This window comes from Vigna umbellata, chromosome 9, assembly GCF_029865625.1.
Source record: "Vigna umbellata cultivar VRB3 chromosome 9, Vumbellata_1.0, whole genome shotgun sequence".
Taxonomy (NCBI): domain Eukaryota; kingdom Viridiplantae; phylum Streptophyta; class Magnoliopsida; order Fabales; family Fabaceae; genus Vigna; species Vigna umbellata.
The window spans coordinates 17,635,195-17,649,261 of NC_142173.1; positions in this window are offsets into that span (position 1 = coordinate 17,635,195).

Below are 14,067 nucleotides of genomic sequence, written 5' to 3' on the forward strand. Positions count from 1 at the left end.
TATTTGGGCAAGCCCAAGATATACTATTAGACGTACACTGCTATCCAGGTAAGGGAAGCTTATATATTTAATTCGTATTTTGTTTTATGATTGATGAAAACGAATGCCTGTTGATGAATGGATGAAAGTATGTATACAGTATGAATGCATGATGGATGATGATTGGAATGTATGAGTATGAATATGAAGATTATTTGTATATGAAATGAATCTGTTTGATGATATTGAATATGAATCCTTTGGAATGAATGTTATAAAGTTTATAAATTGAAATTTATATGAAGTATAAAATATAAGTTGAAATGTTGAAATCTGGAATCTGTTATAGTTGAAAAATCTGAAACTTAAATGACTTCCTATGATAAATTACGCTCGTTATCGAACGGTCTTATACCGTTCGGTTTCCCTGAAAATGACTTAGAATGGAATTCTTTCATTTGGAAAGAACTCCGCTCGAGAACGAGCGTCCCCATTTGAATTACTATGTCTGAGCGTTCGGTTCAGCTTAGTTGTATATAAATACTTTAAACTTTAAAATAAGTAACGCTCGGTCTTATACCAAGCGTTCGTCTTAAGTAGCGCTCGGTCTTATACCAAGCGTTCGTCCTAAATAGCGCTCGGTCTTATACCAAGCGTTCGTTCGAAATAGCGCTCGGTCTTATACCAAGCGTTCGTCGAGATTGGTGCTCGGTCATCTACCTAGCGTTCGCTTTAATGAAGTGTTCGGTCTTAGATCGAACGCTCGTCCTTACCTTGATTTCTTAACAGACGTAAATAGCGTTCGTCCAAATACTTATTAAATGTATATGGTTGCGTTCGGTCATTGACTGGCAATCGATTTCTTTAAACTCATGCTTCTCAGTGTATTCAAATTCTCGTCTTGTTGTATCTTCTTCCAATTGGATTCGACTTAACATCTTGGTACTTAGAATATTTTGAATAATTGTTGTATCACTCTAGAGTCATTTTATTCAAGTGATTTGAGTATTTGTGTCGTTCGTCCAATAATCATATGTCTTTTTATTTTAATTGACGACGAGTTATTCTCGATCTCTCTGTTCACGTTCGTCCTAATCCTTCAGAGGGTTGAACGCTCGTCTTTTTATGAGAGTGGAACAAAGAATGAAAATGTATTTAAGAAGAAGTATTATGATGTGCGAACACTAAAATAAATGAATTTATGATTGTGGAATTTGAACGAGCGTTCCAGGGAGGAACGACTCTTACACATATTGAATATTAAATTTGGTAAAGTATGACTGTGGATAAGTTAAGACTCGTTGTCCATCCTGATGTTCCGTGATACTCATCTTCATGTAGAAGAGGGTAGTCATGTGTGGGAACGGCAGGAAGTCCTTAGTCCATAAGTTAACATGGGCGACGTAAGAACGGACTAACCTCGAGTGGCAGCTGTGAGAGTGTATCAGTTACTACATCACTCGGGTGCAAGGACGCTTGTAACTACACAGATTCATACAGTTCGGACGGTCGGTCTAGTATATATATATAAATTTCTATGTTATCTTATGTTAAGTTACATGTTGTATGTGTGATTTGTAATGTTGAATGTATATGTTAATTGTATGAATTAAATTATATAAGCTTACCCTTTCGTTTTTCCTTGTGTTGTCACATTGTCTATGTACGTTCGTCCTGTCTTGCAATGATCATCCGTGTGGATGTGAGCAAAAGGCGAGACCATCTTAGAGATGTGATCGAGGAGGAAAACTTGGTCGAAGTTGAAGTGAAAGCGGAGCAGTAGGACGTTCGCTTTTAAATTGGACGTTCGGTTATTTCTTTTTGTAAAACCATTCGTCCCAAATCTCTGTAATTCTGTACTTTGAGCCGTTCGGCTTTTGAACCCGTTGTTAATATTAAGACTGCATGGTTTTACTGTTAATTGTAATTAATTCTGATTTATGGTAATTACTGTATTTTGGGATGTTACAATGTCCAAGGTATAAATTAACATTTAATTTTTTTATCTATATTAAATATTATAATTAAAAATATATTAAAAGGAATGTTTTAGTTTATGTTTTCTATTTACTTGATGCAGGAAATAGAAAAAAATAAAAGTTGATTTGGGTAGTTGTAGAAAAATTAACTATTATAATGTATCAATATAGAGAAAATAATTATACTGAGGTTATTTTGAAGAAAAATTTGTGTACTCAGAATGGAAAAGTCCCTAGTTTACATTGTTGTATATGACTAATTCGTGAAAATTAAAAAAAATTAAAGTAATTGAAAAGTAGAATTATAAATACTCGAGTATATTTTTTACGATGCGATAAAAAGCGTAATACTGACATGTCTATGCTGTTTTATGTAAATAAGTTATTTTAACATATAATTCTACCAAAAACGTCAAATTTAGTAAGTTAATATAATCACTTTTGTCATCAATTTTGATTGTGGAATTAGTTTTTCAACTTTAAGCTAAATTTGTAGTTTTGTTTGGTAGGTTTTAGCCAAATTTTTAGTTAGTTTTGATAAACGCAGCATTTGTGAAATTTTGCACGGAGACTCAAAGGATGTAATTTTAGTATATAGGACAATTAAGAGAAAATTTACTTAATAGTTGTGAGACCCTGAATATTTAACGCACCGAATCCCACACTCTGATCACCATTAATTGCACCGTGCCACGTCAAAACCCACTCACACCCACTCTGCATGCGACTGCCAAGTGTCACGGCTGGAACCTTCGAAAATTGGAAGTGGAAGACAAGTGGCATTAGTGGAATGGACGTTCGTCCTGCGTGAGAAGGGAAATGATTTTCTAAAAAACCTTCTCCCCATTCCCGCATGCACCTTTCTTCTTCCTCTGAACCAAACCTTTGCATTTTCTCCATCTTCTCTCTAGAGCTCTGTCATCTTCTCTCTACGATAACTCACCATCATTTCCTCCGATCACGTTTCAGATATCGTAGCAACGTTCCCTGAGACTTGAGCATTTATCTGGTCCGAACAGAACTGGGATCTGGGCTGGTAAGTTCTTGTCTCTGAACGTTCGTCCATTTAGTTCATGCGAACCAAGTTCTGGTTGCATGCATGGGTTAGAGGTCTGATCTGTTTATGATTTTGGTATGTTAGATTAAGTGAAAGTTGTTGAGTAACTCTTTGGATAGAAAGCTGTGAGAGGACGAGCGAAACCCTTGCATTTGGAAGTTCACTACTAGACCAGGTAAGGGAAGCTTTAGTAATTTAATTGATACTTGTATGATATGTGTGAAAGCATGAAGTTTACTGGATGTATGAAATGGATGATTGTATAAGTATGCATGAACGAGCACTGTTACACTGGATGTATATGAGTGATATTGTTTGAACTGTATGTTGAGGATGAAATGTATGAATTGGAAAATGTATAATTTCTGTGAAGTATGAGATGATAATATGAATTCTGTAATGTATAAGATTTATGGTGGAGATAAATTATAAGATATGAATTATATGAAAAATGTGAAGTTATGGTAGATGAAAATCTGGAAAATATAATAGTCTTTGCTTGATAATGCACGCTCGTCATCGAACGGTCTTATACCGTTCGGTTTCCCCTGAAAATGACTTAGAATAGGAATTCTTTCATTTGGAAAGGATTCTGTTTAAGAACGAGCGTCTTCTTGTGAAAGGCTAGGTTTGAGCGTTCGGCTCATCCTAGTGGTGTCCAACGATCGCTATAAATTGAAGTTATATTAGTAACGCTCGGTTTTGTAATCCGGCGTTCGTTATAGGTAGCGCTTAGTCTTATACTAAGCGTTCGTCCAAATGAGCTCTCGGTCTTATACCGAGCGTTCGTTCTAATTAGTGCTCGGTCATCTAGCTAGCGTTCGTTCCAATTAGTGTTCGGTTTTATACTGAACGCTCGTCCTTATATTTGATTTCCGAACGAACATAAATAGCGTTCGTCCAAATTATCAGTTGACGTTCGGTCATTGACTGGCGGTGTTGTTTTCCTGAAATTAAATCACACTCTGTTTATTTATCTAAATAATTTTGTATTGTATCTATCCATTTGATTCAACCTAAAGTCTTTATACTTAAATTTTTCTAAGTATTATTCAGAGTTTCTAGAGTCATTTCCTTTGACTGAGTTTAAGTATTCGTAACGTCCGTCAGTGGACAGGAGTTCGTTTCTTTTGTTCAGAAACGAGGATTTCTCCGTACTATAATAACGTTCGTCCTTATTATGAAAAGGATGAACGCTCGTCATTTTATGGAAGTGGAACAAATAACAGAAATGTGAATAAGAGGAAGTATTATAACGTGCGAACAGTGTAATAGATGAAACTATGATTATGGAATTTGAACGAGCGTTCCAAGGAGGAACGTCTCTATGATCTGAATGTGATAAGTTGTATAGTATGACCATGGTAAAATTACTGATGGCTGTTCATCCTGATATTCCGTGAGTGCTCGTCCTCATGTAGAGGGGAGTAGGTCATGTGTGGGAATGGCAGGAGGCCCTAGTCCTACTGAGTACTTTGGACTTATAGGGTTAACCTCGGGTGGCAGCTGATGAGTGTTTCACCGTCACAGTTTCGACGGGTGACCATCGGATCTGGACCGTCTCCTTGAGCGACGGCCAACCCTACCGGAGACAGGACCAGAATCCTCCGAACGCGCCGCCACGGAGCTCTTCTTTCCGGCCAGTCCGCCGCCGGCCGTCACCGTTTCGACCGGTGACCAGCAGATCTGGAGCGTCTCCTCGAGCGACGGCCAACCCCGCCAGAGACAACACCAGATTCCTCTCAACGCGCCTCCACGCGGCTCCTCTTTCCGGTAGATCTCGGACGCGTATAGCCACGCGCCGCCTTGTCGCCGGCCACCGTCACCGTTCCGACCAGCGACCACTGGATCTGGCTCGCCTCTTCACGCGACGACCAACCCCACCGGTGCCGGCGTCCGAAACCTCCGCACCAGCTGTCACGCGCCGCTTCTTCTCGGCCAGTCTCGGCCGCGTGTTCTGCACGCGCCGCCTTCCCGGTGCCGGAGTTTCCCCGCGACACCTCCATAGCCGTCGTCGGAGCTCCCTCTCTTTGTTTCGACCATCAGAGCAGCCGTTGCTGCCATCTTCGTCTCTGCCGTTGGTGTCCAGGCGCCGTTTTGCAACTGTCCGACGCCGTGTGCCGCTGACCAGGCGCCGTTTGCCACTGTCCAGTCATTGTTTGCCGCTGTCCGCGCCGTCTGCTGCTGTCCAGGTGCCGTTTCCGCTGTCCGCGCGGTCTGTCGCTGTCCGCGCGGTATGCCGCTGTCCACGCGCCGTTTTTCTGCTTTCCGATACCGTTTGTCGCTGTCCAGGCCCCTTTTGACCACTGTCCAGCCACTATTGACCGCTGTCCAGGTGCCGTTTCCGCTGTCCAGCGCCGTTTTGTCGTTGTCCAAGCGAAGTTTGCCGATGTTCTTGCACTATTTGCTGCTGTTCGGCACAGCCGCGGTTCGGTGCTAGAGTTAGCCCGATCTTCTTGCACAGTTTGCCGCTGTTCGGTGCTAGAGTTAGCCCGATCTTCTTGTGATACACTGCTACGTATCACCACTTGGGAGTTGTCCAGCAAAGAATTTTGGACCTCCAATTTGGATCTTTGATGCCTTTGTTTCAGTATTATAGCTTAATATTTTGTTTCTATTTTTAGTGGTCCAGCAACTGTGATATTCCACATTTCCGCCGTTCACACTAAGGGGGAGTACGTTTCCAAGACACTGCAAGTCACATGTATATGGGTGTAGTCCCTGCAGTTTTGTAGATTTCAGCTACTACTGTTGATCCCGTCACCCAGCCATCATTGATGAGGATTTAGTGTAGTCCCTGCAGTTTTGTAGCTCTTAGCTTTCAGCTACCACTGTTGATCCCGTCACTCATCCATCATTGATTGGAGAATCAGTCCTTGCAGTTTGTCATTGGCCACCAATGCTTTCCTTCATCCACTTTTGAAGTTGAAGTTTCACAAGCTGCTGTTGTCCATCTATGTTTGCCTCACACTCTTGAAGACAAATCATCTAGTTCAACACCGAGTTCATCTATTCCAAGCTTAGTACATACAATATGTATGCTCTAGCTTGAGGGGGAGTGTTAGAATTATTGTATTTGTATTTAGATGTGAGTTGTGAGTGTGCTGTATGTGAGTGTGTGTGAGGTGTGTACCACTCACTTACTCCTATAAGTATAGGATTAAGTGAAGGGGTGTAATAGGTAAGAGAATCATTTCATTCAATACAATACCATTTTCACAGTTACCACACCACCCGAGTGCACGAACGCCTGTAGTTACATGGATTCATACAGTCCGGACGGTCGTTATTTATGAGAGTTGGATAATTTATTCTATGCTGATTCATTGTTGTATGTCTTGTATGTTAATTTCTTATGTTAAATTGTATGTGAGTTGTATGAATTAAATTACCTAAGCTTACCCTTGCATTTCCTTGTGTTGTCTACTGGTTATGTACGTCCGTCTTGTCAATGCAATGATCATCCGTGTGGATGTGAGCAGACGGAGAGGCGCTGCTTGAAGAAACGCTGGAAGAAGAAAATTTGGAGGACGCCAATCTGGTCGAAGTAGAGGTTAAAGCCGAGCAATAGAACGCTCGTTTAGTAGTAGTTGTTAGTGTTTCAGGATGGTATTTTGGGACGTTCGGTTATTTAGTTTTGTAAAACCGTTCGTCCGGAACTTGGTTATTGTAGAAATTTTCTGAACCCTGTCTACCTTTGTACGTTCGGCTTTTAATAGCTGTTGTAATTAAGACTGCACTGTTTATTCTTTAAATGTGATTAGTTCTAATTTATGGTAATTACTATATATTGGGATGTTACAATAGTAATTACTATATTAAAAAATGTAAGCAGATATTTAGAATTTTCTTATAGATCAGTGCAAGAGATGTATTTTTCCAATATGCATCAGGGGAGTTTTTAAGCACATTCACGATTCGGTTGGTGAAATTCAATTAATTGGCTGGAAAAAGTATTTTTAATTTAATGTAAAATAGAAATAGTTGTTTAGAGAGAAAAACATATAATTTCAACCCATATACATAAGATCCAGATTTTACATTGTGATGGTTGAAAATCCCAGATCAACCTAAATAAATTTATGGTTTAATCCTTTACTACATCCCTATTTATGTACGAATGTCTCAATTGGGTCCTCGTTTTTTAAAGTGTATCAAAATGGTCCTTAATTTTGAAAATTGATATCAATTGAGTCCTTTCCGTTAAGTTGGCTGGACGGCGTTAAAAAAATTGATGAGTGGATGCTGAGATGACGAACGGACGCTCGTCCACCAGCGAACGAACGCTCGTCCATCAGCGAACGAACGCTCGTCGACCACCGAACGAACGGTCGTCCAGTGTGGAACGAACGGTCGTCCAGCAGTAAGAGGTCGACGAGCGTTCGTTCTCTGGTGGACGAGCGTTCGTTCGCTGGTGGACGAGCGTTCGTTCCCTGGTGGATGAGCGTTCGTTCGTCATCTCAGCATCCACTCATCCATTTTTTTAACGCCGTCCAGCCAACTTAACGGAAAGGACTCAATTGATATCAATTTTCAAAATTAAGGACCATTTTGATACACTTTAAAAAACGAGGACCCAATTGAGACATTCGTACATAAATAGGGATGTAGTAAAGGATTAAACCAAAATTTATATAACAAACAAAGTTTGGGGCAAAGAGTTTACATATACTAAGTGCAATTATGTTTAATGTTCAGAGTCTTTTATAATATTACAAGTTAAGAACAAGTGTTGATGTTGTTAATATAGTTTCTCACAAACTTGTTAGTAGTTCAAGTGTCACTATGTGTTTCTCATAGGTTTCCCACTCTATTCTCTCTTTAACTAACCAGTTATCAATGCATTCTAATTGAATTAGAGAATTCATGTTTTCATGAGTTTTAATTTGGAATTTTTGTCAAAACTTGATCATATTTTATTTATGTTTTTTTTAATGGGATGGAAGATTCAGGCTTGTGGTAAATAGGTTTGCTTTATCATATGAAACTCAAAAAGATCACAAAGGAAAAGGTTGGAGAAGGGAGTGGTGACAGAATCAGGAGTTGTAACTTTTTGTGAAAAAGTGGTCAAAAGTCATAGCTCAGAATTCATGGCACTGGAATTGTTAGCTGAAAATTATAATATCTAGACGCTCTATATATTCAACTTTAACAATACAAAAAAATTCATTACTCCTAACGCGTACGTGAAGAGGAGAAACAATAACAGATTTTGATGGATAGAAAATTCCAAATAATATGGAAAAAACAAAAGAAAATTAAAAAACACATAAAAAGGGCTCCCAAGAGTAGTTCTTTCTCTTCATGTTGATTTAATAACTAGTAATGATATTTTCAATTACTGTCTTTTTTTGTATAAAGGCGTTATTTATTTTGTTTTGTTAAAAAAAAATTATGCTTTTGTATTTCTAGTATGCCAAGACTATGTACAAAAATTATATATATATATATATATATATATATATATATATATATATATATATAAATGATTAATAACTTTTTCATTTATTAATGTAAAAACTTATAAAATTGTGTTTTAGAATTAATAGTCAGTTTAAAGTATAAATGAAATTTTGATAAGTGAGTTTTATTATCTTAAATCATATCATCTTTTTAAATTCTTTTTTTTAGAACTCTATCTCTAAAGAGTTTTTTACTTATTGTTTGATAAAATGTTATAATAATTTAGAATAAGCATGAGTTGTCTGTGCTCGATAGATATGTAGAATTAATGGGAATGGTACAGATTCCGGTTAAGAGAATGGTTTAGGGGTGTGATATGATGGTTGTTGTTTCGGTGTACATTTTCCTGCGTGTCTTTACTGTTCTTGGCTGTCTGGGTTGCTTGCTGATCTTCAATTGTTGTTCTTCATATTCGCCAAAGGAAGGGAGGTACCTGCAAAGATACTCCGACGCTCAAGTCAGATATGAATTATGGAGCTGAAGCTCTCAGGAGAATGATTATGATACTGCTCTGAAATATTATTCAGGATCTCTAGAGCATAAAGAGAACGTACCTGGACTTTGGTCCTGTCACTGTATTTATAAGTAAACTAAGAATAACCACCTTACCTAAAAATGTGGTTAGTGGCTTTGACCAATATTTTAACTGTCTAAAATATCTAAGATATTTATGTTATTACATAAATATCCTTATTACATAACATGCCCCCCAAGTCCGAGTTAGCCGTTCCGTTTTATGAACGTGGTAACTATAGGACTTATGAGTTTGAGGGAGGCTGTCTTCGCTGTAATTAGAGAGCGTGTGCAAGTGAGGAATTTGATGGACCAAAAGGAGGCGAAGATGAACGGCAAAAAGCTGGAGCAAATGAGGCCGACGCTGATTGAGTGGACGCTCGTTAACAATTGAATGTCGAGCGTTGAGGCCGAACGTGAGGATACGTATGACCGAGCGATAGAGGTCGAATGGTATGCGAGGCCGATCATAAGGACTGTTACATAGGTCGAGCGGTCGAGTGGCATGTGAGACCGAGTGGTTGAAAGCAAAGGGAAGTCGAACGGCCGACTGTCTTGAACGCTCGTACGCATGGGTTGTCGAGCGCTGAAAACCAAAAGGTTGAACAAATTTGGGGCCGAACGGCCAATTTCTTGAGCGCTCGTAAACATGGATTGCCGAGAGGTTGAGCGTGAGGATGGTTTGTGAGCGCTCGTAAACATGGACTGCCGAGCGCTCGTTGATGTGAATTGACGAGCGGCTCTTGAACGCTCGTTAAAACGGAATGTCCAGCGAAGTTTGGACGATCGTTGTTTGTCGAGCGTTGAGGCCGAACGCTGACTGAGTGGACGCTCGTTAACAATTGAATGTCGAGCGTTGAGGCCGAACGCTGACTGAGTGGACGCTCGTTAACAATTGAATGTCGAGCGTTGAGGCCGAACGCTGATTGAGTGGACGCTCGTTAACAATTGAATGTCGAGCGTTGAGGCCGAACGCTGACTGAGTGGACGCTCGTTAACAATTGAATGTCGAGCGTTGAAAGACAGAATCTTTGAAAAGTTGATGTTCTTGGGTGAACATAAGCTAGGCTATGGGGATGGTCCCCTAGGTTTGATGGTCTGGGTGTTCTAGGGCGAACATCTACCAGCGGGAGTGTGTCCCTTTGTTTGATGCTCCTGGGTGTTCTAGGGCGAACATCTACCAGTGGGAGTGTATCTCGAATGTACTGGGTGTTCTTGGGCGAACAGTGACCCATGGGAGTGTATCCCTTAGAACGCTCGTGGACATGGTTTGTCGAGCGGTTGATGTTCTGGGTGTTCTTGGGCGAACAACTACCAGCGGGAGTGTATCCCTTTATGTACCTGGGTGTTCTTGGGCGAACATCTACCAGGTTGAGAAGTGATTCAGGATGGACGGCTCTTCAGGTGTCCGCTTTTATGTACAAGAGACGATTATCTGCACTGTAAGAAATAATATTGAGTATATAAGTGAGACCATTTGGTCAAATTGCAAACCTGGTGACCGAACGTTCATTAGGCCGAATGCTGCACGCTCGAGGCCGTACGTCAAAAAGATGAAGTGACTGAATGTTTCCTTAATGAGGCCGAATGCGGGAGCGCTCGTATTGAAGAATGGTCGAGCGGTAGAGACGAACGTGAGGACGAGCGGTTGAAGGTGAAGGGATACCGAACGGCCCATTGTTCGAACGTTCGTACACCTACTGATTGTCTAGCGTTGCCGAGCGTTCGAACCCGAGGGCGAACGACTAATTGCTCGAACGTTCGTGCACCGCCGTTTCAGAGCATTCGAATCCGAATGGCGAGGACGAACGGTCTGCTGTTTGAACGTTCGTCCACACTGAGTGTCGAGTATTAGCGCTCAAATCCGAAGGGAGGACGAACGTTACTTATTCGAGTGGGCGAACGCTGAGGAACCGAGCTGACGAACGTTGGTGACGAGTTGGCGAACATTGAGGACGGAGTCGATGAATGTTGAGGATGGTTTGAACGTTCGTCCCATTGCGTGTCGAGCGAATTTCTGAGCGCTCGTTGATATGGATTTGACGAGCGCTCGCTGAAATGGACTGACGAGCGATTTACTGTTTGAACGCTCGTCCACATATAGTGTGTAGCGTTCCCATCATAAGAGCGAGGACGAACGGTGGAGTGATCGAGTGACCGAACGCCAAGAGGCCGATCATGAGTATGGCCGAACGATTGAGTTTGTGAACGTTCGTTGATATAGTCGAGCGTTCGGATCCAAATGGTGAGGGCGAACGGCAAACAGCAAGGACGCTCGTACGCAGGCTTTGGCGAGCGCTTCTTGAACGCTCGTTGAAATGAACTGTCAAACGTTGAGGTCGAATGCGGGAGCGCTCGTATTGACGTATGGTCGAGTGGTAGTGGCCGAAGGTTGATAATAAGCAAAGTGACGAACGCTCTGGACCGAATGTTGATGATAAACAACGTGACGAGGAACGTAGATGATCATGAGAAGTGACGAACGCTCTTGGCCGAACGTTCATGACCAACGAAGTGACCAACGCCCTAGGCGAACGTTGATGGTCCTGGGAAGTGACGAACGATCTATGGCGAACGCTAGTGATCAGATAAGTGACGAACGTTATTGAAACGACTGGTAATATGTTTGAGGCGATGGGTGGACGAGCGCTCGTTGAAAGGGTTGGACGAACGCTCGTTGAAGTGGATGGACGAGCGCTCGTTGAAATGGATTGACGAACGCTCGTCCACATATTGACTGTCGAGCGTTCGTTTACGAAGGTGAGGCCGAGCGATCTACTGTTTGAACGCTCGTCCGCATTGATTGTCGAGTGTTCGGTTTCGAAAGTCGAGTTGGAACGAACGCTATAGGCCGAACGTCAATGTGGCGAGCATAGTCGGCCGAACGCTATTGAAACAAATGGCCGAATGGTTGGGGACGAACGTTGATGACCGAGTGGTTGAAATCGATTGACGAACGTTCGTCCAGTGATTGATTGTCGGGCGTTCGTCTCCGAAGGCGAGGACGAACGTCATTGACTCCGTGTGGCTGATCATTGAGAGCAGGGTGGATGAACGTCGCTGGTGACCGAGCGGGCGAACGTTTTGGACTACGTGGACGAACGTCGGGGGTGATTTGATTGTTCGTCCCATTGTTTGTAGAGCGGCCTAAACCAAGTGGAGTGTCGAGCGGCTGGGGGTGAGGACGCTCGTCATATGGCTTGTTAACGCTCGTGTTGAAGTTTGATCGAGCGGTAGAGATCTCTGATTGCGGGACGTCTCAGGACGAACGTCCTTCACGTACGCGAGGCGGGCTTGAGACATTCCAAAACGAACGTCCTTGACGTACGCGAGCCTGAGCTTGGGAAGATTCCGGACGAATGTCCTATACGAACGCGAGGCTGAGCCGTTTGAACGTTCGACGCATAAGTTGTCGCTTTGGCCAAGTGGCACGCTCGTACAGATTTTGAACGCTCGTACAGATGTTGAATGGACGACTGACGTTTAAAGTTTGGGGAATAGAAATTGGGTTGGATGACGTGGAGGCAGAACCGAACTACGCGTGGATGGCGCGAGTGTTGCGGAAGACGTGGAGAATGGGTCCGCGATCTGGGAATTTAGGGTTTTGGTTTGCGGATTGTGCGATCTGGGAATTTAGGGTTTTCGGTTTGCGGATTATGAGATCGTGGAGACGATGGGGATGACTTAGCAATGCTTGATGGTGTGACGGAGGATGATGGGCGGACCCGATTTGGGGACTGTTCTTGGAACACGTTGGGTGTAATTTTCAGAAAAAAGATTTTGCCATTGAAGACGAAGAGTGAGACCCTGAGTTCAATTTGGGGATTTAGGGTTCCACTTTTTCCTGCGCCTGCTGAGAAACGATCCTCTGCAGCTAGGGATTTTACTAAACGGAGGAGAAGATCATCTGGCAGTTAATCACGCTCTGATCACAGAGTGTTTGTTCATCACCGGATTTCAGTTCCTGTCTCCTTAGAATTTAAGGATATAGAGGTACGAGCCTACAGCACAGATATATCTTTGTACTGGATCTGACCCGCAAGGGGGTGCGACTTTGCTGAGGTTCCCACTGGTGCGCTTTCGCGGAGATGCTTGCCAGGGCGACTTCTGGCGGTGACGGGGTTTTGAGGGTTCCTGTTCTTCTCCGTTTTTGGGAATTGGGGTCTGCCTAGATTGCGCGTTTTGGGATTTGAAGAATGGCCGCGAATGGAGGTTCTGGTGTGGGCTGTTCTTGTTGAGATGCTCCGTGGATCGGAGTTCGGTGGTCTCTACCACTGTCGCAAGATCAGCGTGACCGTGTTTGGGAGGCGATGGGGATGAATTAATGATTCCCCTGTGACAGTGGTGTTCGGTGGCGTGACGGTGGCTGATGGATGTACCTAATTTGGAGGCATTCTCTGCGTTGAGTCTGACCCGCGAAGGGGTGTGATAGTGTGATTTCGTTGATGTCTACTGGCATCAATGACTCACGGGGGAAGAAGGAGAGAAACCCGATGGAGGCGTCATTTGATCTGATAGTGATAGTGGTGTCAACGGCTCGCGGAGGGGAATCTTGGTGGCGTTGCAGCGATTTGATGGAGTAACTCTATTCGAAGGATTGATTCATTGAGGCCGAGGCCCTTCTTGTGGCTTCTTTGGGTTGGCACTCGGCCCCACGGTGGGCGCCAAAATGTTTCGGTGTACATTTTCCTGCGTGTCTTTACTGTTCTTGGCTGTCTGGGTTGCTTGCTGATCTTCAATTGTTGTTCTTCATGGTGAAAGACCACTTCGACATCACAGTTAGGCATCCTAAACTAATATAAAAAATCATGTGAGTCTAACTTTACCCAAATAACACTACATTTAATTGACCAAAATAACACTACATTTACATATCAGGATACGACTGTCAACCCATCAGGGTACAACACTTCCACAAAGCACTTTAAACAGACCATAAACAATTAAAACAAATTTGTACTGAACCCTAAACACAGCATAAAGATTGACTTTAACCTACAATGGGGGACCACACACAACACCCATAATGGGGGACAACAACAAACAGAGATAATAGTTTATGGGGGACCACAACAA